We start from the raw sequence: 26501 nt of genomic DNA, 5'->3' as shown, positions 1-26501 counted from the left end.
AACCTGTTGCTAAGAGCTCAGAAATAGCCTCAGTTTGCAAGAGTATCACGGAAATGGCTACACGTAAAAGAAGGATGCAAGGCATTATGTAACTAATGATAGCTGATATTGTGTAAATCTATGCTACCCAATTAAAACTCAAAAGCCCCGTAGGGCTTTCCACATCAATGGAAGTTGCCATTGTCCTTTTCATTCTGTATTTTACAGCATTGAGGACTTTTTTTATTGATTTATTTTCTACTCTCAGCTTTTATTCTCAGGCTGCATAAGAATGAAGTGGTCAATACAGGCTTGCAAACCAGAAATGCTAATTATTAGAAATGTAATTATAATTTGGTTTAGAAAATTAATTAGAAACATAAATTAGTGCATTTATATCATGATTCATTTAAAATAAATGGTTAGTTAAATATAAGCTCTGTTTTCAAGCTCAGTGTTGTAAGACTGAGATGGAAGTTCCTGCATGAATGAGATACTTTTCTCTCCCTCTTTGTGTTTAAAACTCCCTACCTACATGTTTAACAAAATGAAGGCTTAACAACTTCTCTTCTGTCTTTAACTGTACCAGTTAAGTCACATTAGTTTGTTCTCTACCTGTAAAGCTGCATGTACGTGCTTAATCGCATAGTTGTTAAATCCAATATTACTTGCAGCGTGTGCTTTTATAATCAGATATTTTTCTCTTTTAAAGTAAAAAGATGCTTGACTATTCAGAAAGTAGAGGTATCTCTCCTGGACTTTGTTTAGTGCAGCTGCTTCATGTTAAAGACACTTGAGATTTGCAGATCAGCTTCCCTGTGGAGGGAACGACAGAGAATCAGTATATTAAATGCATCTTTCTATTTACATACCTATGCCATGCTGGAATAGAGGCCATGACAAAGCAAGTACTCTGATAATTCAGCCTACCAGAAATGGCACCCCGAAAGCTAACGGCACCTTGCTGGGAAGCTTCCTTAGCCTAAAAACTCTTCACAGTTTTAGAGAGGGTAGGAAAAAATCCCCAGAAAACAAACTGTGCTAACCACCATTGATTTTCTCCAAGAGTGACTGCTGAACAAAACTTAAAATTAACAGCCCTCTTCAAAGACTAAAGCCTAACTCATGTGCTAGGAAAACAGTTTGAAATGTGTAATAATAAAACAATTTGTTGACTTCTGTCTTGACACTACATTAATACTAGAAAAACTTGCTCAGCTTACAGCTAGTAAGAATTGCAGCTTTTTTGTTTGTCAGGAAAATAATTGCTTGCAACAGTGTTTGGACTGATACTCTTGGATTTTATGGCTGTGTCTACACTACTGTTTTAGGTTGGATCAGGAGCATACTTTTGAAGCAAATCTCCCAATCATTCCCACATACTGTACTTGCTGTGCTTTAACTCCAGCTGGCAACTAAGTACCACACAGCCCCTTGCTTACTGCTGCCCCACCCCCAAGACACTGAGGGGAGATCTGGGAAAAAGGTAAAACATGTGGGTTGAGATAAGGACAATTTAATAATTAAAATAATTATAATAGCAATAATAAGTAATAATGATAATAATAATTGTAGTTAGGAGATGGAGGAATAAAACACAAAAGGGAAAAAAAAAAAAAGATACACAGTACAGTTGCTCACCACCCACTGACTGATGCCCAGACAGTCCCCAAGCAGCGATCAGCCAGCCCTGGTCACCCCCTTCCAGTTTATATACTCAGCGTGGCACTCTATGGTATGGTATATCCCTCTGGCTAGTTCGGATCAGCTGTGTCCCCTCCCAGTTTCTTGTGCCCCTCCAGCTTTCCCTCTGGTGGGGCCTGAGAAACTGAAAAGGCCTTGACACTAGTATAAACATTGCTTAGCAACAACTAAAAAAAAAATCCATGTGTTAGCAACATCATTCTCATACTAAATCCAAAACACTGGACTTTGCCACAAGAAAATTAACTCTATCCCAGCTGAAACCAGAACAGTACTTTAATTCACACAGAACTGAAAGGGAAGAAATGCTCCATCTGCTGAAGAGTGTTCAGTCTGTAGGGGTTGGTCCAGTCACTAATCTGAAGGCATCGGTGCTGAAGTATAGACAGTAAAGCCCAAGCAGCCTTCAGTGGTTCAGATGCACCTCTGTTCCACGACCTTAGAAACATGGCTTGTCCACCAAAAGGCTGCTTCTCCTGACAATAAAAGACAACTAGGTTCTTAGGGGTGGTGTAGAGGATCCCCTTCATCTACTACTAATTCCTTTATGTTTGTATATGTAGTAAACTGGCCCTGAGTGATGAGATCTAGGTTAGGAAGAGGCTTCTCTTAGCAATAGTTACCCTTTGTACTATATCTCAATCCCTTTTGTTTCCTTCCTTTGAAAATGTCTGGGACTGCTTTTTTTCTTCTATTTGCGTATACTTCTAATACCTGCTAAAATCAATGCCTCTAAGGAAGGGTTCATTTTCTTCAATGCAGTAAGGTACAGCTCTGCCATCCAAAACCCTGGTTGGCAAAACAAAACCAAAGCTGAAATATTCCCTCCTACTGCTCCTCTAAATCCCTGTTGATCTGTAGGGAACAGAAGAAGGGAATTGCTTCCTTAAAAGACAGGAACATTCAGATGAAGAAATTTTAAAGCTGCACGTTTGTTTCAAATGGATCCTATTTAGCTTGACAGTAAAAGAGCCACAGGGCTGAATTTTATTACACATTTGTGCAACAGGCATTAAATGTTTCATGTTAAGAATGTATTCAATTGTTTTAAAAAAAGAAACACACAGCCACATTCAGAAAGAACAGGTACAGAAAATGAGTAGCATTCCTCTGAGATTTTTGTGCATTTAAAACCTGAAGATTGAAAAAAGAAAGTGCTGAAGATAACAGAGGATTTAATCTCCTCTCTGTCCTAGATGCCTCTGTGTGTTTCTTTTTTTTTGGCTTGGTGGGGCTTTTGTGTTTGTTTTTCTTTGTTTGTTGGGGTTTTTTAGTGGTTTTGCCAATTCAGAAAAGCACTTGCCTTACTACAGAGGCATCAATAATCCCATCGTTACTTCACCTTTTGGTCATGGACTTACTGGACCAAGGCCTTAATGAAAAGTCAGGCCTAAAGTAATGGTCTCAGAGTGGTGTGAAAATCAACTTTGTTCATTGGTCCTTAAAGGTGGGAGGATCTAGTTCTCTTTGTAGCCTCTTTGAATTGAGTATCCTCATGCATTCTTGCTCAGTAAAGGTGAGCACACTGCCTGTCAACCTCCATAGGGCTGTTTGCAGAGAGAGGAGCTATTAGGCACAAGTGAAACGATGGAAATGGACCTAACTGAGCAGAGATGTGAAAAAAATGTGCAGTGTTACAACTCCTTGACTTCAGTTTAAATTAAAGGAATCTTTTCACTGCAGGTGAGCGTAGCATTCATGTACTCTTAACTTTGGAAGGAAAAATATTTCTATTGAATGCAGGTGCAGGGCAGTTTTCTTGCTGTACTCTTTAATGCAGTAATGTCAGCACTGTGGTAGGGTCCTCTTGTTTTTGCTAGTAATTGATACATGTTTTCAGGGTTGGATTATTCAGAGGTTTTTGCTTCATATCCTCTTGAAATAGCAAAGAAATGCTTTCTTCAGCACTGAAGTGATATGAGTGTGTTCTGACCTGGGGAGTCATAGTAAGGCAGATACACAGATTGCTAATTGCACTGCTTATAATCATCTCTATTTCATAGGCAACTTACACCCTACGTTTTTCTGTTTCCATCTGGCATTATGCACATATTCTTTTATTTCTGCTTCTGCCTTTTAGCCATGCAGTATTAACTATATTACAGATTCCAGGGTGGAAAAATGCACACACACCCCTTTCCAACCCCCTCCCCCCATGTTTCCAAGGATGGCAAAGGGTAAAAGAGTGGCATCAATCATGCTATAATTAGATTTTGTTGTTGAGACTTTGGATGACTAGGCTAACAAACTGCCGTTTTCTTGTCATCAACAAGCTCTGTACTGATTAGTATCCACTCTTATCAATAAAAGTTTCCTTTTCCAGCATGTTAAAGGAGTAATCTGGGAAAAAAAGATACTGTCTTGTGTGCTTTACATTGGTGTGATCTAACCTTCCTGGACTTACCACTGATACCAGAATGGCTCCTTTGGTGCCAAAGATAGTGGAACTGGAGCAACCAGAGAGGGTATTGCGATCCCCTAGGGTGATGTACACATCTGAGAGCATTGAAAAGGGCCCTGTGTGTTCAGTGGAAAAAGTAAAGTGTAAGTTCATCTGTTTAATTACATAACATATCCCAAAGCAGCATTACTACTGGGGTTGGCTGCATAAAGCAAAGACCTGTGGTTTCACAAGGTCCAGAAAGAAGTGGTGGCTCCTCCATCTCCAGTAGACTTTAGCTGTAGCTACATGCCTTTCTGAAATACAAACTTTGGGCAAATACAAGTTCTTAGTGCAGCATGGGAGCAGTTCAGTAAAACAGAAGATCCTTGCCTGGGCAGAGCAGATGTTCTAATCTGGTCTAAACCCTAGATATTATTAACACCAAAAGAGAAGAAAATATCTTCCAGGCCTCTAGATACAGTTTCCTTTGAATACCTTTCCTGAAGCACCAGCAGTGCCACATCTGAAGGATGATTTGTAATCGCAGATTCTGAATCACCCAGGATGCTTTCTGCAAGTGGGAAGCCAATGTGTCTCATGCTTGAGCACTGGAGGTTTCTCAGAGCAATGCTGTTTTGACAGCAGCAGTGTGGCTTTTGTGTTATCCTTTGGTTTATCAGAGGACTTATATCTTAGGTTTGGTATTAAGACTTCATTTCGCTATCTGGGAAGCCTTGTCAGGTTATGACCATTTGCTCATATGAATGGCTTAAGGCCATTGACAAATACTCTTATCTAGACAGGCTTATTTTCAGAGGCCTTGCACATGTCTGTCAAAGATGTGGAACTTGGCACAGACTGTAACCAGGTATAGAGGAGTCTAAATATATTACTCCATTCTTGATACCTTTATCCAGGGTAAAGATTTGCCAAAATAAAGATCTATATGAGCTTGAAAGCTATCATAGATTTAAGGTAGTGCTGTGAAATACCTGAATAGTGTTCTTTTGCCTGATGTCCCCTCGTGATCATTTTATATTTTCTCTTGTTTCTCGTACAATAACAAACACAGACTTCCATTCATGTTGTGGGAGCCACAGTGTCATTTAGTAGCATGGTCACTGTCCTGGAAAGGTTAGTTCTGATAAATGAGATAAAGTAAGGGTGAAGTGAGAGTTACCTATGTATCACTGAGGAAGCATGATGCAGGGAGAAGGCGAGCTCACATAATTATCACATGCTGAAGCTGCTAATTGACTTGTGACATCCAGGATTTTAATTTAGATCTTCTGTACAAGATGCTCCTTTTCTATGAGAGCACTCTTTTGAGTCGTCCTTGCTGGCTTTTTAGTGACAATGGGCACACTAAGTCTAGAAATAGCGTGAGAAATATGCTTTTCACAGTTGTGCTTTGTGGCTGGACCTGCTTATAGAATAAAAGCCATAGAAATGATTGTACCATCTTTCTGAATCTAGTGGATAGCTAAACATCAAGTTTTAAAGCACCCTGTAGGAATTTGTCTGCTGCCCTCCCCCTCCCTCCGCCCCAGCACCTTGACCCTCAATCAGTTATAGTAATTGTTTCATGTCTCAATTATGTTTCTCCAATTCATTGTTCATGAAAACCTGTCCCTGAACTTTTACATAAGCACATCCAGGACCAATCTAAAACTTGAAAGCTTTATTTATCTGAATGGCCAGAACATTTCAGCAGGCTGTTTTCGTGTACCTGTCCAATACTGATGCAGAGCAAAACTGAAGAAATATACCAAGGTATCAAGTAAACACGAAGAACTGTTGGATGTGCACAGATGGCCTTAGCAGAGAGTAGGCACTTCAGGCTTCTTAATGTAAAATAAAGGAACACGCTGGTTAGTGTGTGATTCATCTGTTCAGCTACAGTTGTCTTTTACATGCAGTTCTTATGCTTCTTTATATTATGTGATACTTAAGAATAAGCATCTATTACCTATTCATCCTCTTAGTTATTGCAGAATGATAAGCAAATCTGGACTTCTTCCCTCTTGTATTACCAAGTTCATTTTGTCTTGGCATTCAGTAGACCTTGAAGGAGAGTGCTGAGTGACTTGGTCATACTAGAGCAGTAACAAATCAGATGGCATCTCCATATGTGATAGACCAGGAAGTTTTGAAGCTGTGCATCTGCTTTTAAGAATCAAGTTTAAAAATTAATTGACAGTCATGTCAGATGGGCAGCACAGATCTACTCAAGCAGGTGATAAAGCAGTTACGATGCAGAAGACTCCTTTGAATTTCCCAGTATACAGTTTGTGTGCGGTCAGCTGAATCTGAGTGTGAACTGGAATATGCAAAGTGGTACTGTCTGGCCAGGCTGCTGTTCTCTGAGATATGCCCTAGAATTAGTCAGAAAATTTTTTAGCTCTTGCTTGGAATGTACCTCTTCAGGAATTAAATGACCATTTGTACCTCTTCAGGTATTGTGATAATCCCTTGATTTTACAAACTCTACTGTCGTGGTTTAACCCCGGCTGGTAATTAAGTACCACGCAGCTGCTCGCTTATTCCCCCCTCACCCAGAGGGATGGGGAGGACAGTTGGAAAGGAATGTAAAACTCAAGGGTTGAGATAAGAACAATTTAATAATTGAAATAGAATAAGAGTGAAAGAACAATAATAATTATGACAATAACAGTTATGATGAAAGGGAGAAGGAAAAGAGTAAAATCCAGAGGGAAAGGAAGAAAGGAACACGTGGTTCACAGTGCAACTGCTCACCACCTGCTGACCGATGCCAGGCCAGTCCCTGAGCATCGACCCACCTGCCCTGGGCAACCCCCAGGTATATATACCAGGCATGACGCCCCATGGTATGGGATATCTCTTTGGCTGGTTCGGGTCAGCTGCCCTGGCTGTGTTTCCCTGCCCCCCCCCCCCCCCCCCCCCCCCCCCCCCCCCAATTCCTTGTGCCCCTCCAGCTTTTTTGCTAACAAGGTGTGAGGAACTGAAAAGTCTCACATCAAAGCCAAAACACAGCATTGCACTAGCTCCTAGGAAGATAATTGAGTCCATTCCAGCTGAAACCAGGACATTTACAAATAAAACCACTGGGACTGTCAGAATTTTATATACTATGTTATTAATAGGACTTTGTAGCATGTCCTGCTCTAGAAACAGTACTGCAGTTCTGAAGACGTCCAGAAGCCAGCAAAGGCTGTCCTGCTGTAGCAGTTGTGGCAGTTCTGCTGCTATGCAGAAAACATGGAGAGTGTAAAAATAATTACTAGTTTCTGCTGTCTGCAAGGATGGATTTGCTTAATTTGGTGCAATGTCTCACTCTTCCACTGCTCTCTCAGATAGCTGCTAAAGATCTATCTTTTGTTCCCCCAAAGCCCAGGATGGAAAATATTTGAATAGGGCTTTTATTTCTGCTGAAGGCCTACACATCTTTGTCCAAAATAAAAAATGTGCAATAGAAGATGAGACACAGGAGCATGTATGTTGGTTTGAACTGTTTTCAAGTATTCCTGAAAAACCCATGCAAGGTAGATTTTCCAAATAAAATATGACATACCATGATAACTTCTTAAGCACTGGAGCAAGCAGAAGAATACAACGAGGCTGAGAAGAGAATAATTAGTTTGCTGATCCTTTGCAGTACAGAGACACACACAGCACTCCTGGGCCAGTAGAGCGTTGGGCAAAGTTCAGCTCAGGTATGGAATGGAAAGCTTCTTCTATTCAAAGCCCTTGCAGTCCAGCTGTCTGAGTCCGTAAGCTGGCAATGGATTTGTCCTTGGTTGTATGTGGAAGCTACAACTAACATAAAGTTCAGATTCTTACATTCTGGAAATAAAATTCAGAGATTTAGAAGTTTTCCAGATGTTTTATTGCATCTCCCTCCATGGCACCAAGGGGTTAGTTTGCTTTATACCTTCTTAGTTGCCATTTGTTACAGACAGATTCAACATCTTTGTATCTTAAGTATAGGCTTAATTAGAAGGAAAGATCAATGCTTAGGATAATAAAAGCACACATAATTAGAATAATAAAATTCCAGACATAATGAAAGCAATTAAACTGATTTTCTGGGTGACATGAGGACATGGAATAATCTTTGGTGGACCTGGCATTTTGACTGTAGCAGAATTGGCTCTGACCTCAGAATCTGGAATTGAATAAGAACAAAAAAATATAATACTAAAAATGGCAGGAACTGGGCATTTCCCTTCTTAATTCTTCTGGACTGTAAATATCTGTTCACCTGAAAAAATACTTAATTCATTGTCTTCAGGATCAGATGGAGATCATCTGCTTTCCCTGTTTGTAATGAAGGCAGTAGTATCTCACCCACAACCCTTGTCTGAAGGTCCATAATTTCTGGTGAGAGATCTACCTGCTAACACAAGTTAAATTTCAAAAGGCAACAGAGATCTTCTGAGTTCTGCTTAGCAGGGACCAGATACAGAATAAGTTTAATTTCTGAAGTGATCTGCAAGAAAATGGAAATGTGTCCTTTTATTTTTAATGCAAAATTTTCTTCTGTTTTATAAAACAGAATGGTTGGGCTCATCTCCTGCTTCATTTTTCTCCTGTTAATTCTGTGTTGTGATGATAAACTCTAGGCACTGTCCTACCAGGGCTTCTTCAGCCCCTTTCCCATTGAACCAGAGCACCATTCTGATGTGAATTGGTGAGACCTTATAGTGAGGTTAGCGTAGTTTCCATCATAAGGGCTTGGTGGCCCAGTTGTGCTTGTTTTCTTCCCATCATTTCAGGCTTTTGGTTCTTACAGTTCTCTGAATGTTTGCACTGGGCTGTGATCATGATCTCACAATGTTATGCAACTCCACCCCCAGTCCAACACATGTTATTTTTTTAGCAGGTTGGGTTTTTTCGGCCTTTTTTAGAATTAAACGACTTTTGTGAAAATAACATCAGTGTGGACATGCCGAGATATGCTGGTAGAAAAGAAACAGTGTAATCTTTCAAATGGTGAAGGGGACAAGCAAAGTAGTTGTTCCCTATAAAAGCTTTCTCTAGCAAGGCCTCCTGCTGGGTTTTGGTTGCTTTTGTTGTTTTTTCTTCTCCCCTTCCATTAAAGCTGGTACTATCTATGAAAAAGCTAAACTTAGATATTTTACTAGACAATGACAAACCATCTCTCGAACTCTAACCAGCCACTGCCGTATGTGGCTGCATCTTGGGACCTGCAAATATAAGAGGATGGCGACTCAGATTGAGTCACAGCACTGCCTCTTATCTTCGTTTTGAAATCAAGAAAGATGAGCACTGTTCAGAAGTGAAAGTAAGTCAGCAAAGGCTTATAGTGCAGTCCCAGTGAAAGATGCTGTGTGAGCAAGGAAAGCCGAATACACTCAATAGCACACAGCTATAAGAAAAGTAAAACTCATGTCCAAATCCAATTTGGGGATGAAATGTCAAGCAGGGGAAGTGGAAGTAAAAGATATGTTTGTATGACTTTGTGAGAGACAGCTCTTGGTCTGTGGGCAGAAGCAAAGTTTTTCTGCATGGCTGCTGGTGCTGTAGAAAGATATCCCTGCCACCTGCCCACGCACCCCCCACCCCACCCCCCACCCTTTCTGGTTGAAAGAAAGCTTTCCCTCCCCTCACAAAAAGAAGTGCTACTTTTCACAGGGAATTACTTGGGGATTTGTGACTGTGGAACAATGGATCAATACTTGTTTGCAAAAAGCTTCACTTAAAATGAGACAAGTGGAGATTAGCTAGATGATCTGCTGGTTGTCCATCGCTATAGATTTCTCGTTGTTAGCTGTAGAGTTTTATCTTGCCCTTCCTGTTCAGAGCTGAGAAGTGATCTGAGACTAACTCTGTGGCTCACAGGAATTACAAAGAAGAGCTGTAGGTGCCACAGAAGCAATTGGAAAGGAGGACTCCTCTGAGGGAGCAATGTGGGCACCTTTGAACTTGTTTGTGCTCTGATTTGTGCCCCTGCTTAAGTCTCTGCATCAAAGGAAGCCCAAGCAGGTAGAGGTTATGGGGCTGGGGTGGGATTAATCAACCTCCTTTTTTGTAATTGCTGTGTAGAGATGGCCCAAAAATAGCGAAGAAGGCTCCAGTCTTTTAAGGGTGATTTTTTTTGTGGCTGGACCCTTGTGCCAAAAACAGAGCTCATTTTTGTCTCAGCCAGTTTTGCGAAGATGCCAGATGCCAGCTCTAGGGGTTTGACAAATTTACACCTTCCACAAATTGCTCAAAGATCCACTAAAATCAATATGGCTCCAGGTGAACACAGAGGTTTAACCTTGTGGCTCAGACTGGGGGAGATAAGGTAGTATGTGATATCCTCTGAAATTCAGAAATGTTCAAGTTGGAGTGAACCATACAATATTTTTAATCTGATTTTTTCCATTCCATACACTTAGGTCAATTTTATGCCAGCTGGATTTTTTCCAGTGTTTGTTTGTATTTCAGTAGGGGGTGGCAGGACTTTTATGTGTTTTTTTCAGTGACATCGATATATTAACCAGAAGTGTCTAATTATCTTTATTGATTAACCTTGTCTTATAAAGGAGTAGTCACTCACTAAAGCAGTCCCTATTCTGTACACTGCAGAAAGAGAAAATGATTAATTTACTCCTCAGATTGTACTACTCTGTATGCTACAGGAGTAAGTGATGGATAAGGGACAGTCTGCACTGTATTGGGTCAGAACAGTAGGTCAGAGTCATTATTTACCTTTTGAATGTAGAGTGAAAATTCCCTCTTTTTGCAAATCATGACCCCAATTCACTTGTTTACAGGGAGAGGTAGAACTGGACAAACAGATGTGTTCTGCCTTATATGTGTGTATATACAGAGCTGCTGTTACAGCAAGTCTGAAGTGTCTGTGGAGGGAAGTAGGACCTGTGATTTCTGAGATGAATTAGAAAAGCTTTCTGTTAGAAGTCCATAGAGCTTTACTTTCATTCAGATTATACTTTTCAAACTGTCCTTTGCTGTGATGAATTGACCACAGGCAGAGTGCATATTTGCTTAATATTTTTTTCTAGCCAGTAATGTCTTGCTTTCTTCCTTGTGATCCACCATTTGTTTGTTTTCCATTATATTTGGAACTCTTGCTTTGGTTTGTGTTTGTAAGCCTCTAGTACAGTAAAATCTTGAAGTGTGGTAAAGGATCCTAAATGCAGTTTAATGACACAATCTAACCTTTATCCAAGTTTGTGTATGGTGTATAAATGTGTGTGTGCACAATGTATACTTTGTGGGTACATATGATCTCTGTCCAAATCTGAAGATGCCTTTGTCTTACAGAAGTCAGACAAGAATGCTCATCATGCATTGAAATTATTATTAGATCATTATATTTATTGCAATGGAAATAAAATTATATAAGCAATAATTAAAAAAAATCCCAGAAATAAAAAGGTTAACCCAAGAATGCTCTTGTCAGTGCCATGGGGATCAAGAGAGCTGTAGGTTTTATGGCTTTCCTTGGTGTATTTTTCAGCCTGCCCTTTGGTTTATCATCTTCCTATCCAGTATGTCTAAGGTGTAGTTTCATTCCCTGTGCAACCAAGAGTCTCCTCTAGGCATTCCCTGTTCTCATGTTTCATTCTGCCTTTTGTGTTGGTTTTTGTCCTAGAGACAGTCTTATTCACGTTGGTCTCTTGAATGGAGTTATCCTCTTATTTTGTTATTTTGACTGATTTACAAATTAAGGAGGGAGGGGTTCCTGTCCTCCAGTCCATCAAGCCAAGACCCTCCACTGTAATAATCGTATTCTTCTCCTGCTGTCATCTCTCTTCTATTTCTGTTCACTTCCACTTTAGTAGTAAGGGAGCTGATGTACTGCAGCCACTCTTACTATAAATACTATGTTCACCTTAATGCTGAACTGGATTTTCATTCTTCCCTCTATCTGTAATCACTCACTTCCAAAGGAAGTCTAGGTGTCTCTTGCTGCCTAGCAAAATGAGTCCCAACGCTCTGTGGGGCTCTGGGTGTTCCCATAGCATCCCAAATTATCCTGAGGAATACTGAATATGTTCATGTCTGTCTTTCTGGAGAGGCTGGACAAAATCACCTTGTGATGAGTTAGATACTTTTTGCTATTGGTAAGACAACGTAATGGAGCCAATTTTACCTTTGAATTGTTTCACTGTGATTATATCACACACAATACACTGACATTTTAACCCATGTCATACTACTTCTTAAAAGTCCAGTTATTTTGTTTGACATGTGCTTCTCAAAACTGCTTGTTTTTCACTGGTCCAAGCAGTGTGATTAAATGTTCCAGGTTACATGTTGCACCGCTTTTGTAGCTTGGACGGTGCCTTTCCCAGCTAATTCATCAGATATGCTGAACAACACTGGTTGGCTTTGTAATATGCTATTTACTCCTGGGGGTGAAACATCTAAGTAATGCTCTGACATGTGGTTATAGCATAGCCCAAATGGCACAAGCACGTGCCATGAGTGAGAGACATGCTGTGCTGTTTATGCTGCTGTGGTTTGTACATCCTCACCACTACAAATGGGCTCTCTCAGCTATCGCATGCAACCGAAGTGAGCTGAGCAGGCAAAACCTACGTTTTAGCCTAGTATAACATGATGTAACAAGCTGGATTTTTGAGGATACTGCTCAGTGGTGATTTTCCATATTTTACGAGCTGATGCCTTTAGGTGGGATCAGGGTGTTGCTTGTCCTCTTAACACACTTCATGTATGCTTTAGCAACTTTTATTTGTTGTCCAAGCTACCTTTTTTGTCTCTAAAGGATGTGAACTCAGTACTCAAAAATAAATCTCCTCCTCCTTGATGTGGTCATGATTTTTATGATTTCTGACACAAAGTCCAGTTCATGCATTTCTTATTTCATTTTTGCATTACATTTATTTCAACACAATTGTACAAGTAAAAGATCATGAGATCGAATGATAAAGAGATAAACAGGCATTTCTGTCTGTCACAGATCCTGCATATACCAATTTTTCTGTAAGTCAAATCTTGTTTGCCCTACCGACATGAGTAATAGCACTCATGTGACCAGAGAATAGTAGGAATTTTCCTTCTATGGAGAGAAATGCTAACCTGACCAGCATTGCTAATAGCATATTCTGTGGATTTCAAGTCTTTTGACTATGAAAGACAGCTGGTGTTTTGTTGTGTTTTTTTTTCCCCTCAGACATTAAAAGAGTGGGGTTTTCAGGTTTTGTCTTCTATTTTCTAAATTTAACCCACAACATTTATTCTAGATGATTGTATCACAGAGTATAAAGTAAACTTGTGCTAGATTAAAAGCCATTTTATGGAGTTTACACTTTGCTAGTTTTATGGACTAGCATAAAGCATAAAGTTATCTTGGGATTTTTTGTTCCTCCACAAGATATTGAAGATGTTTTTCTAGCTGCTTGAAAATGGAATGCCAGAATGTGCATTAGTAGAAAATAACCATTTTGATCATGTTAATGCTACTCTGTGGGACAAATTCTGCCTCATGAGGGCAACCTTCAATTTTTGTGCTGTTGGAATAACTATGTTCAATTACAGTTTTTAATCCAGGGCTTAAATTAATCTACGGATAGAACATGTGCTTTGTCTTCATCTTCACTACCCAGCTGTTAAATGGAACAGAAGGGAAACATTTATCTCTGAGAATATTTTTTTTTAAATGTTCATGTTACAGGTTTTCCTTCATCAAGTTCTGTAAATTAGTGGGCCTTTTCATGAGTTTGACTGGTTAATATGCACAGAAAGCTGTACTGTCTCTGTGTCTACCATTATTCCAAAGGCCGGTGCTCTCAAAGGCTTTCAGGTTGGGGAGGTGCCTTGTGGAGGCTTTCCACTTTATCCTCAGTCTCTCAGGCTGAGGCTGTTTCTGCTGCATTTGAAGCAGCTGATCCTGTTTTCTGAGGCAGTTGGCCTTACAAAATGTACAGCAGGGAAAATGAAAGCTGTAACGTGGAAAGATACAATTAGAAAAGTACTTAACTGATCTTTGGAGGAAATGCAAGACCTGGAGTGGTGGAGTTGTATGACTGTTTCAAGGTAGCCCATGAGTAGCATTTACTAAGTGGAAATCTCCAAGTTGTCTCTAAAATAAACAAGTGTGGTTCCAGGGCTATAAGGGCATGTTTGGGAAAAGGCAACACCATAGACTGTCCTTCTTGTGTCCATGGTAAAGACTAAGACTTAGGTGTGGGGCTAGATTGTGACATGCAAACAACAGTTTGAGATTCACCCATGCTAGATATGACCTGCTGTCCTTTGTGAATTTTGCAGTTCTGCTTGATAAATTTCCAGGTTTTCTATGACATAGGACAAAGCATCACTATTGATTTTTACAGCTTGATGAATTTTATTTTTGGTTTTTTGTAGAATCAGCATAAAGGGGGAAATTCACAAATCATTGCATAGAACTACAGAAAATTTTCAAACTTACTGAGAGTTTTGTACTGACCTCTGACATTTTAAAAAGCATGTGTATTGGACCATACTGTTGCTGATATTTTTTTCTCTGGAAGCATCATTTGTTGAAAACAAACTGATTCTTAGTTTGACTATTTGCTATGTGGAAAATGAAATGTTTGTGAGTTATTGCCTGTTCTTTTCATCTGATGAGGGAAACATGAACACATGGCAGTTGCTCTGGCTGAATGGGCTGAAGCAGAAGTTATTGAATACAGCCACTCTGTACGATGTCTTCATCCAGTGATCCTGCAGAGATCATCCTGAAGTCAGAGCAGTTAACTCTGCTCAAGAAATCAAGTCAGCATGAGCTTTGTTTCTCAGGACTTACAAAACCATTTCAGTTAGGGGAGGCTTTACGCTGCTAACAATCACATGAATCACATGGACCAGCCTGATGTTTTATTGCCTGGGAAAGCATGGGTAAGGCTGATTTTAGCTAGCATTTCACTGGGTGAGGGGAAGCCTTCTCACTAATTCATACTGTGCTGACATATAAATAAATCATGTATTCTTCCAGAGCAAAACAGCTACAGCAAAAAGAATTTCCTCCATCCTCCTGTAGACCCACTTTTGATGTGGATTTAAAGAGAAATAAAAGAGGAAAAACCTTTCCAAAATATAAATTAATGGATCAAATATTTCTAAATTAAATTGGAATGACATCTGTAGCTTTATTATCTTTTACCATACAGGACTGTCTTTGAAAGGGGAAAAAGCTTAGTAAAAAGTAATTTCAGAGCCTTGACTACTTTTTGATTACAATTCAGGATTACTGTTTTAATCACCGCTTATCAAGTAATACCACAAACCTCAGAGCATGACCATCTTTCTCAGGGGAAGCCAGATTTAAAAGCCAATTTTCAGCAATCCTTCCTCTTTCTCCCAAACTAGTCTAACAAATATGGAGTGATAATAATCTGTGATATTACAAGAGACCTCAAGCAATGCCTGAAACTCTGTGTTCTCAGATTTCTTCTGTTTTCCTTAGTGTTGAAGTACTATTGTTTAGTGGAAATAATGGCATATGTCTAAGCACATTCTTGTTTCAAGGCAGTCTCCATTTGAGTGAAAGATACAATAAGCATGCTCCCCCTTTCCCAGGCACGTGACAGATTTTACACATGCAGACTTGTTTAGATGGAAGCACATGCATGTGTTCAGGGAAGGTCTGAGATGTACACAAATTACTGCTGCAAAATGGCTTCATTTTGCTAAAGGGCTTGCAAAGATGTCTATGAGCTAGCAGATACAGCCCTGAGAGATAATGGAGTTAAGAGATGGATTTTTAACTTGGACTCACCAATACTGTATGGTTTTTCCATGGCGGGATCTGGCTTTGGCAGCCCCGCACCTGAAGCTGGGTGAGAGAAGAGGGAGCCCTTGGTTCTGTGGTGCATCAGGGCCATGACTGGGTGTTTGCAAGGGGGAAAGATGTCTGTTAAACAAATTTTAAAGTGTGGTGCTCAGTGAGGAGCTAAAGTGGCTAAGATCAACCCTGGACCTTCTCCTTGGGTTTGCTTTGGTGACTATCTCACAGTGGTGTGCTATGAGCCTCTGCTGTAGGATACCTGGTCTGTGTTAGTTGCTTCAGATAAATATTGCTGGCCTTTTGAAAGTGAAGACGAGGCCTCCCTCTTCACTCCAAAGCACTTGCATCTAATGAAAATTATCGGACTGATCCTGACCACAATCAACTTTTGTCTGAATTATTCAAATCCTACTCAATAATGTTAGGGACGGAAGAAGCCTATTTAGAGCATTGCTTTTCTTCTCTGTAAAAAGCAGGATGTAATTTGATGGGAGATGATGTGTCTTTTATCAAAGTGATACTGTGAGTTAGCTTAGCCAAAAGGCTTGGAAGATGCTATTACCTCCTAAGGGGATCCCAGAGCTAGTTCTGTTCAAGAACTGATTTACATGTGGTACATCAGCCTGTAGACAGTGCTTGAAGTGCATGTACTACAGCTAAGGAAGGCAGCATCACTCCAAAGTTAGTGTTCCTGAAAACAAGCTTGTCCAGAAACATACAAAGAAATCACTACTCTTTCTGGGTTTTTTCCCCGCCTAGTTCTATGAAAAGAGTTTTGAATGAGGCACTAAGTAGTGTTAATGAACTGATAAATGACTGAAAGGGGAGCAGGTCAATTGGTGTATATCCAGCTTCCTGGAGGAACAGTGAGCTCCTCACTACTGCTGCAAGTGTATATATTTTACCTACAAGTGACTAGCATGCAAAGAAGTGCATTAGATAGATTTACTCTGAAGTAAATCTCAATGAAGACCAAGTGCATAAGACATTTACCAAGATCAATCCTATCTCTTAACAGTTAAAGTCCATCATTAACAGGGCTGATACTTGCTAAGATGCTGCCTGGCAGAAATATGATATGATAAGATTATCACTGATGGGAGAGGTTCATTCTCTGAGCAGCTTTCCTTCCTCTTCAAATTTGTGTTTGGAAGTTCTCTTCCAGCTGGGTGGACAGAGGATAAGTCCAGCAGACTGCTGCTGGAGCAGAACCTCATCTGTCTACATTGTGAGCAGCTTTCCATCTCTCTGGAGTAGGCAAAAGCCCTCAAACCCCCAAATGAAAGCTGTTTTTAAAGTAGCCTGGCAAGGGGAATAAACCAGTGCAGAAGACAATCATATGGCAGATGACTTGTTGGCTTGGTGTTGCACAGTGCAGAATCACTGGATGAGCTGAATGCTGTAGCTTAGTAGGTGCATTTGACCAACTAAAAATTTGGATGCCTATTGACCTTGGTTGTTGAAAAGCTGGGCGATGCAGCATCACAATCCATAATGCTGGAGTGTTAGTGTTTCCCTCTGGGAATTCAGGATGCTGCTGTGACGTACGGAATTAGACTCTATAACTCGAAAGTTATAAGGTAGGTATGTTTATTGCCCGCAGATGCACGGGGGATCGCTCCTCCACAAGCGTGCATGCCCGAAGTGATGAACCATCTCACATTTATACAGTAAAACAAATGAATATTCAATTAACGCCTATACATATTTGTTACCTAAACCCGCTTCCTATGTTAATTAGCTTATCAGTCCTTTGCCTGGAATGTGGTGGTCTTGCAGGTTTGTAGGTGATTCATGTTCTTGTGACCATCCGTGACCATCCGATCTTCTCCAGCAAGGAGCGGTGATTCATGTCGTTGTGACCATCCGATCGTCTCCTTGCGTCTCCAGCAAGGAGCGGTCTTCTCCAGCAAGGAGACTTAGCACTCCCTCCTTCTAGATAACATTGGAATATCTCTCATCCTTTTCTCATTCTTTTTTAAATAGCCCCTTTGTTAGAGGAGGAAGGGCAGGCGTCTCCCCTTTGTTAGAGGAAGAAGGGCAGGCATCTCCTCAAAAATGTAGGCGTCTCCTCAGAGCTGTGTGCCTATGTGACCAGACATAGCACCCATGACTAGTCACCATACCCACATTCCTAGGCAGACATATACAATCACAATCGATGTCCATTGTCCCCATTTCACACTATTTCTCCATATCAGCTGCTCAGGCCTGGTTAGGCGTTTGGAGAGACTGGGTTGAGTTCATAGCCTTCTGCATTGTCTAGTTTAAGGGGTATCATTTAAGTGATACATATGCATGCGTGGCATGGTTTGCCTTCTGCCTGCTGAAATGTATGTGGTCCATCTGTTGTCTCTCTCTTCTTAGAGCAGTTGGGCTGCTGATCAAGTGATCATGCCTAGCTGGTCAAAATTGTACTTCACTCCCTGATCTGCTTTTAATTTCAATGCCTATAAAGAGGGTGGAGAACTGGCACCTTCAGATGGGCTGCGTTGTTGATTGTGTAAATAAGTTTCACGGTTTGGTTTGGAAATGGCAGAATGATTCTGGTTTCTTACACTCGTGTAGGGCTAAAAACAGTTGTGCTTGTGTAAGTAATGGTTTAACTTGTATCAAAATTTTTCCTTATTTGGTTTCTTTGTTTGGTGATTGCCTTAATTTCAGACATGGATGAGAGGAAGATGTTTGTACTGATTTGATTAAGCCTGGCAGCTGCCCCTCTCACTGGAAGGGGTGCTTGCAGCATATTTTTCATCTTCCCTGTCTGAGAGAGACTGTAATGTCATTACAGAGAGCTTTCTCATTTTTCCTTAAGGACATTAAGTTGTGTGATATTGTAGGGTTCGGTTTTCAACAGCAAGTTGAAAGCATGACAAACAAGTAGGAATGCTTGTGAATGGAACTAGGGGAGAACGCTTTCCCTGTGCATGATCTCAAAATCTAATTCTTCTATGAGTCAGAGTAAAAATAATTTTTAAAGAACTCATAACATATACTTTCAAAATAGAGTAAAACCTTTTACGTATGGGTCCTCAGTCACAAGACGTGCTCAGAATTACAGTCTGGAAGTCCTAAGCTTGTCTGTGTGGTAGCCTACTGCGCTGTCTCAGACATGGGGAGCCTAGCATTTCTGTCCCTGCTTGTTTCTGCTTGCAAAATTAACATAATCTTCATATGCTTGTTCCACCAGCCTAAATTAATGTGCCAGTCTACTCAACCCCCACTCTACCCTGCTAACAAAATATATCAATGCCAGCAGCCCCTGCACATGAATGGGCCTCAATAAGCAAACCACTGTACATGGGTGGCAGAGGAGGAACAAAACAAGACACTGATTAAGACATATATTTCTCTTTCAGGCTTCTAAGATGTTGGCTTAGAAACAACAGGGAGAGCAAATAAACACAGTCATTTTTTAAAATAATGAAAAATACACTGATAGTGGCCTCCAAGCTTAAGTAGTTGGGGTTTTGTTTGTGGTTTGGTTTTTTTTTTTCCCTACAGAAGTAGACAGAAGGCCTAGGGCTGAGAATCAATTTCAGTTATTGTTCTGGAGCTCTAGTCATCTTCCTCAGATATGGATTGATCTTCATCTGTCTCAAAGCAAGATTACTGAGCACCTTACTACTTGTAGTGTTCTGCCAAGGTCTTGAGTAGGTTGGGTTAATCTGCTTCACGTCAAGAAGATTCATTCTCAAGTTATATCAGTGAGGTTTAGATTGGATATTAAAAAACACTCCTTCATGGGAAGGGGTTGTCAGGCATTGGAACAGGCTGCCTGGGGAGGTGGTGGAATCACCATCTCTGGAGGCATTTAAAGAATGTGTAGATGTGGTGCTTAGGGACATGGTTTAGTGATGGACTTTGGCAGTGCTGGGTTAACAGTTGGACTTGGTGGTCTCAATGGTCTTTTCCAACCTAAATGATTCTATGATCTCCCTGTAGTATACGAGCACTTCCCTAGTCTTTCACACTGTCCCTCAGAGGTCAGATATTCATGTTTTCTTGTAATGCAGGTGATGCACTGAGGCAGAAAGTTCAAGGGCCAAATATGTAAACATATTAACTTGTCTCAAGATCCTAGCCTGTTTGTTGGTTCATTTTGCAGGTGCTGAACTCCCAAATGCAAGTGCCTGTTTGCATCTTCAGAGGTCTGAATACTGCTTTGGACCTACTTTTAGGTGATTTGTCCAGAGCATATCGTTAGTTTATTGCCTGTGGGAGTCTCAAACATTAACACTGGAAATGCCAGCCTTATTATAGATGTCCAGGGATAAGGTAGTGCCATGTGGATGTGGAAAAGAGGGGAGGAAAGATATGTCAGGGGACCAGTTAACACCTTTCTCCCATTTTTTGGGGAAGAACGATGTCCATGATAAGCTAAGTTTTGAGGGCTGCCTTGCCCCATACAGGCACAGGCTTTCTGGACTTCCTTCAGTTGTGGTCATCCCTTGCAGTATTAAAGCATTAGGACAAGGGGGGGTTGCATGTCTATCTAGTGTATTGCTCACCAGCACCATGTTTGATCTATTGCGCTGTGTAAGTTTTTCCCCATGCGTCTGTAGAAAACATGGAATAAATGACATAGAGTGAAATTGTATCTCCCAAGCCTCCTCTGAAAACTTAATTAAACCCACAGGGTCTTGTTTGGGGGTAGAAAAACAGCAGGATGTGAAGTATTGGAGACCAGTAAATAAATTATTGGTGCTCTTTACTATTTCACTGTGCTAGTAGTGATGTGGAAAAAAAAAAAATCTATTCTTTCTGCCTGACCGTTTTATTATTAGCAGCTTCTCTGTGTTTTATCCATGACTTCCTGTTGAAGGAAACTGCACTGGGGAAAAGAGAGTTTTTAAAGGCTGGACTTAGGCTCATAAATATACAGGGAGCTTCTCCACTGAGCCTGAAATTTGTTGCTCCTATTTTTCATTCAGTATATCTCATCCCAGAGGCTGAGTTAGAGACATGTGGATATGTCTTGGAACATAATCCAACTATATGCAAGCTGCCTGGATACTGTGGTGGTTGCACGGGGACTGTGCAAGTATGAGGAGCGAATCTAGTGATCTCTGTAGTAAAACATGCACAACCAATTAGGTGAAAAATGTAGGTCCATCCTTAATCATTATCCCAGTGTTTCATAACTTATCTGTTCTGGTGAATTGTAATTTATCCTTCTGATGCTCTATTGAAGTAGGAGCTCATGGATGTTTCCCAGGAGGAGAGCTGAGGTAAAGCGACTTGGTCAAGGTCACACGGGAAGTCTATGTTGGAGCAAGGATCTGAACTGTTTTTCCATTGTGTTGGCAATAATGGATGGGGCTGAATGAGAAGTATGCGCTTTTGGCAGATCCAGGCAGCAAGCAGAATACAGGAACAGTATGTGTATTATGAATAAGAGAGTTGCTTGAGCTCCTGACAACCAAAGGAAGGGCTGTAAATTATATCCTGTGCCTGCCCTTCCTGTTTCTTCAGTGGTGGCAAAGTCTGAAAATTAATGGTACCTGAAGCTGACTCAGTGATATTTGTAGTCTGCACTTCTTCTGTTCTTCTGTGAAACGTGTGATACACATTAGCCTTAAAAAACAGTGAAAAAGGGGAAATGCCAGTGCAGTAGTGCTCCACACCAGTGTCCATGTGTGGAGGCCATGGCCATGCAGGGCTGGCTGAAGTCACTCATGGGGGGAGGGAGGAGCTTCAGAAGGACAAGGCTGGCACAGGAGGAATTACAGATAGAGATGGGATTCTGGGGCAGTTTGCATCTGGGCACAAAGCCCTGTGGCTGATTACCTTTAATCTGCCATAATGAAGCAGAGGAATGTGTAGGGGGAAGGGCAGAACTTCTGTTTCTGTGTGGGAACAGCCAGACAGATTTAGAAGACATCAAACTCTTACCTTTGGAGTCTTGTTGATCCACTTGTTTAATCCTGCCTTCTTATAGGCAAATGTTAATGGAAGGACACTGTGGCTTGGCCTTGTTGGAGACTGGTTATTATATAAGATGGTTAGATTCAGTCTAAGCAGTTGCTGAGTTTTCCTCTGCTTGATGAAACTGAAGAAGAGGAAAGTTAATAGCTTCTGGTTTGCGTATAAAAATTTCTCTCCATATTTCTCTTTAGGGCCTTTTCTTTTAATGTGGTAAGTAAAAGCGGCAAACATGTTGCTGTTGCTACATGGAAGTGAATAATGGTTTTGGGCAAAGACCAAACTCAGTTTCCAGAAGGCTGCTCTTTCCTGCCCATTCGTCTCTATGATGTATAAAAGGAACCGAAAATATACTGGCAGGAAAAAAGGGCTGTTTAGTATTCAGAGCTTCAAAGACATTTAACAAGATTGTCTTCACCTAGGAACCAAATTATTTCTTCAAGAACTGTATAGAGAACACTTTGCTTTCAATTTACAGCATGGTCTGTCAGAACATATTGCAGTAGTGAGTGTCCTGTGACAAGATCACTGAATTTATACCAATAAAGGCTCCGAATACCTTCTTGCAAATCTGCCTTGTCAGTCAGTGTGGTGGAGATTTAGATCAGGAGACATACTTTCTGATGCTTTTTCCCAGCATTGTTACTGTTTCTGGAAGATAGATGTTCTACAAGAGGGAAGTTTAAGAGCTAGGAACCCTGTGGTTTAAGCAGTAGGTGTCCTTCAGAGTATATGCATGAGCTTCATTGAGTAAAACAGTTAATGCATGGAGTTGGAATGACGGTTCAGGAACAAGCTAGAGCTTGGATGGAAAATGGCAAGAAACCCCCACGTCTTTATGGGAGAATGTGTGCTGCTTCTGTTATGCTGGTGAACTGACCTGGATAATGCTGGATGCTGTTTCTGTAATGCCACTGGCTTCATTCAGTCCTGGAGGTATGAGGTATTTATTCATTCCAATTTATGAAAGAAAAATCATACCCAAAGGCTAGTTTCATCAAGACATTTAGAAGCAGAAAATAGGTCTAGTAAGTTAGTCTCTTAAAAGAAAAAACAGGGAATCATGTCAAATCTAATTAAATGCAGGGGATGGGTGGGTGGGTTGTTTTGTTGTGTTTTTTTTTGTTTGTTTTGTTTTGTTTTTTATTTGGCCCTGCTTAAATTCTGGAGCAGTTTTGTTAACACTGCAATAGCTGGCATGTGCCCATGCTGCCTCTCATCTGATTGAGGTGTGCAGCATGAGCATATGCAAAGAGAATATGCACAGTGCGCTGGGGACATAGAGGTTTCTACAGCAATTTTATAGAAATCCATAACAAATGCATTGTTAGGTTGGTTTATTCCTTCTCTTTCCTGCTGTGTAAAGTATTTGATATTCAAATTAAAATGGTGCTTGTTTAGGACAATTCAGTTATAGAATAAGCCTGGTAATTGGTGCCCGTGGGACTGTTTACACTCTGTTTGGTGTAATCCACTTATGGAAAATTAATGAAAGGCGATTTCCTCCTCCGTTGTAGCTGTTTTAATATGTACACTATGTTGTTTCCTCTTCCAGCTGAAGCTTCAGATGGTTATCTGGGAATAAAAGCTCCAGCAAACTAACACACTCCCTGGAGAGCTCTTTAGGGTTATGGGTGGCTTTGGCAATGCAGAGGTTGAGCATGAGCCCCAGAGTGCTGTGACTCAGAAACATCCTCTGATCTACAAGCCATTCCTGCTCCTGGGGAGGATCAGGAAGAGTAGTTTGCTAGCAATACATATCCCTCTGCAACACTTCCCAGTGGCAGCTGAACTGACCTGGGAGTTTGTCCAGCGACAGATGCGAGCTGTCCAGCTGTCTCTAGAGGAGAGCACCAATCTGCACCTGAATGTTCAGATCAAATGTTTCTTCCCTGCTCCAGCTCTGGGGAGCCAGATTAGGGAGGGGAGACTGCCTTTTCTTGATAAGCACGTGGTCTGAGTCTGAATCTTGATTGAGCTAACTGTAATTTATTGTTCAGCTTCATCAAGCAGCTGCACAAGCCCCTTTGGTAATATTGAGGAGAAGGTAGAGAGGAAAAGAAAGGGGTTATTATGCACCTGTACAGTCCATGATATACTTAGTATCCAGCATTTGGTATGATGGGATGTCAGTACCACTCATGTACTCATAAAGGCATCACTTGTCCTGCAGCTTGGTGAAGGGAGGAAACCTCTCAAATGCCTGAGTCAGGCCTGAGCTAAGGCACTGCTGTCACTGTGCACGGATTTCCTATTTCCCATTTTGTTAGACGAGGGGAAAAAACAAAAAGAAAAGCCAATACTGCTCCTTTCCTCAGAAACATTTTATAGCTGTTTCACAGGGAGCTGACTTTAAGTGCAGGCTGTCTGTGCAAAATGAAGCGTTTTGTAGTAACTGTTCAATTTTGCAAATGACGCTAGTGCAGTTTTGATCTGTGGGAGCCCTGAGTCAATATGGCCAAGGCAAAGAGCTCCAGTTCCAGAGCAAATAGCAGCAGCAGAACTGGGAATACTGAGAGTAGAAGTAGCATCGTTTTGTTATTCACAGTGGCTACAGAAAAGTTTGCTGAGGAAATATCAAATGCAGAGATCTGGAGGTCAGAGAGGAAAGAAAAATCAAGATGATCCTAGAGAAATTACTAAGCTGTAGTGTCTGAAAGAAAGTGAAATGAAATCATTGCCTCTTACCTCAGTAATAAAGCATCAGGGGTAACATATAGGAAATATGCTCAGTTTGACCTAGGCCTATTACCTAGATACCATCTCTTCCCTGTTTTACCCCAAAATTCCCTCCCCTCCTTCAGGCAGTGGACAGGCTATATTTTCTTTATCACTTCTAAAAAATGCCTTTTCTCTTTCTGTGCTCAGGCAGGCTTCCTATCTAGACTGTCACCCCTTTGACTCAAAAATACTGTAGTCTTCTCTGTCTTAGCATGCTTAAAATCTGCATGATTCTCCCTGACTGTGACACAAGTGAAAATGCTGGAATCATCTTTCTGATTCTTATTTTGCCTGTTCTCCTGGGAACTCCCTCAAGTGGGGACCCACCATTTCTAAAGTCTCTGCTAATTGACATCACCTCCTGAAAGCCAAATATTTTTGCCATGTGTTTCTGCTTCTTTGTTCCTTATGTGTGGAGCACATCTCTGGACTGAGACACCTGCACTTTCAGCCAGTCTTAAGATCTTTCTCTTCTATGCTTCTGCTAAGAAATGACTTAGGTAAGGTTAAGTTGACCAGGGGATTGTCCTTTTCTCATCCTCTTTCATCATCTCCCAGATTTGTTTGGACCATTAATAAATATCAAGGGGCAAATTCTCCCTAATCATGTGGGAAACATGGCAAAACGCATTATTGTATGTGTGTCTTTCTCTGTGTGATCTACTAATGTGGTAACACCTGTTTGGGGAACATGGTGCTTGCCCACACAGGGTCATTGGCAGCATGGGCCACAGCTGCTGTGCTTTTTGCAAGTTCAGAGCCCAGGATACAGGCAGCAAATGCTTTACCTAGCTGTTGTTTTGCTCAGCAACATATCACACCTGTTCTACAAACCATGCAATAAACCTCACCTGCACAGTGCTGTGTCTTGACTATTAAAAGCTTGATGTATTGCACACAGGGTCCAACTCATAACAGCCTGTGTTCCACAGCTCATTTGGTATCATTCTGAGGAGCATCTGTCTTAGCTACTGGCAGCACGATCTTTGAAAACAAGCTTCATTTTGCATCTCTGTCCTTTGGAAGATGGAGAAGATTTACAACCTGCAGATAATGATGATAGGCGAACTTTTGTCCTAGGCAATAGGATGGAGGCAATGAGCTTGAGAGATGAACAACTCTGGGGTCATTTGGGTGTTCTCACTGGCATTATCAAATAGAGATGAATCAGATTCACTCTGCCTCACTACTCAGTTGTGTTCCAGTGCAAGAGCTGAACCTCTCTGTAACACAGCATTTTCCAAACACTGGGCCATCTATCTACAAGACATCCTCAGAGATGAGCTGAAGGGGAGACAAGAAAGCTTTTAAAGGCTCTTATTCAGTTCATCAACACTTGAAGAGTTAGGAGAAAAAAACGTTTTGGGAAAAATTACTTTTCCTCAACAGTCACTTGAATGTCATTGAGAGGGACTGTGTTATCTCCAGGTGATTGGTACCTCCCACTCTGGATTGAAAGAGTCTGTCTGGTTCGTATTAGCATATCTCTTATCCTTTTGTCACTTTTGAAGTCCCTGTGGACTGTAAATTTTGCTTTAGGCATGGTGAACTTTATTATAATTTCATTTGAAGAAAATGATGAAAGGGGCTTGCTTGAGAAGTGTCATGTTTTCTCAGGACTCCTGGGTTCAATGACCAAGACCTCCAGTTGTCTTTTAACAAATCCATCTTGGTTTTTGCTATGTATTAAATTCTCTTTGTGGATACTAGATGTAAATGGTAAATATTCATTAACTGGGGGAGATGTGTTGCACTTTTTGCCGTGTAGCAACCCAGCTGTGGAAGGCAGAGTGCTGTCTGTGGTTCATTGCACGACTTGGCCAGTGTTTTGTAGATAGGGAATTTGTTTAAACAGGGTGTGAAGCTCAAATCCATCTTTGGTGAAGTTGGTGGAAGCCTACCATTGAATGTGGTTGGAGATGGGCAATAACTTGCTATACACTGGGTCTTAGGATATGAATGCAAGGGCAGAAGTACAGAATGGTTTTGTTAAAATGGACTTGGTTAGCTCTGATTCTGGGTACTACTCAAATAAGTAGTTGT

At 40.9% G+C, this 26501-nt stretch overlaps 1 protein-coding gene across 1 annotated transcript in view; it reads left to right on the top strand.

The window, feature by feature from the left end:
• Positions 1 to 26501, top strand: part of GALNT9 (polypeptide N-acetylgalactosaminyltransferase 9) — a 323797-nt gene that overhangs the window by 108438 nt on the left and 188858 nt on the right. The window lies entirely within an intron of this gene.

Source organism: Falco naumanni, chromosome 1 (genome assembly GCF_017639655.2).
Source record: "Falco naumanni isolate bFalNau1 chromosome 1, bFalNau1.pat, whole genome shotgun sequence".
Classification (NCBI taxonomy): Eukaryota; Metazoa; Chordata; class Aves; order Falconiformes; family Falconidae; genus Falco; species Falco naumanni.
Note: the sequence above shows the minus strand (reverse complement) of the source record. Positions and strands in the feature narration are given on the sequence as shown.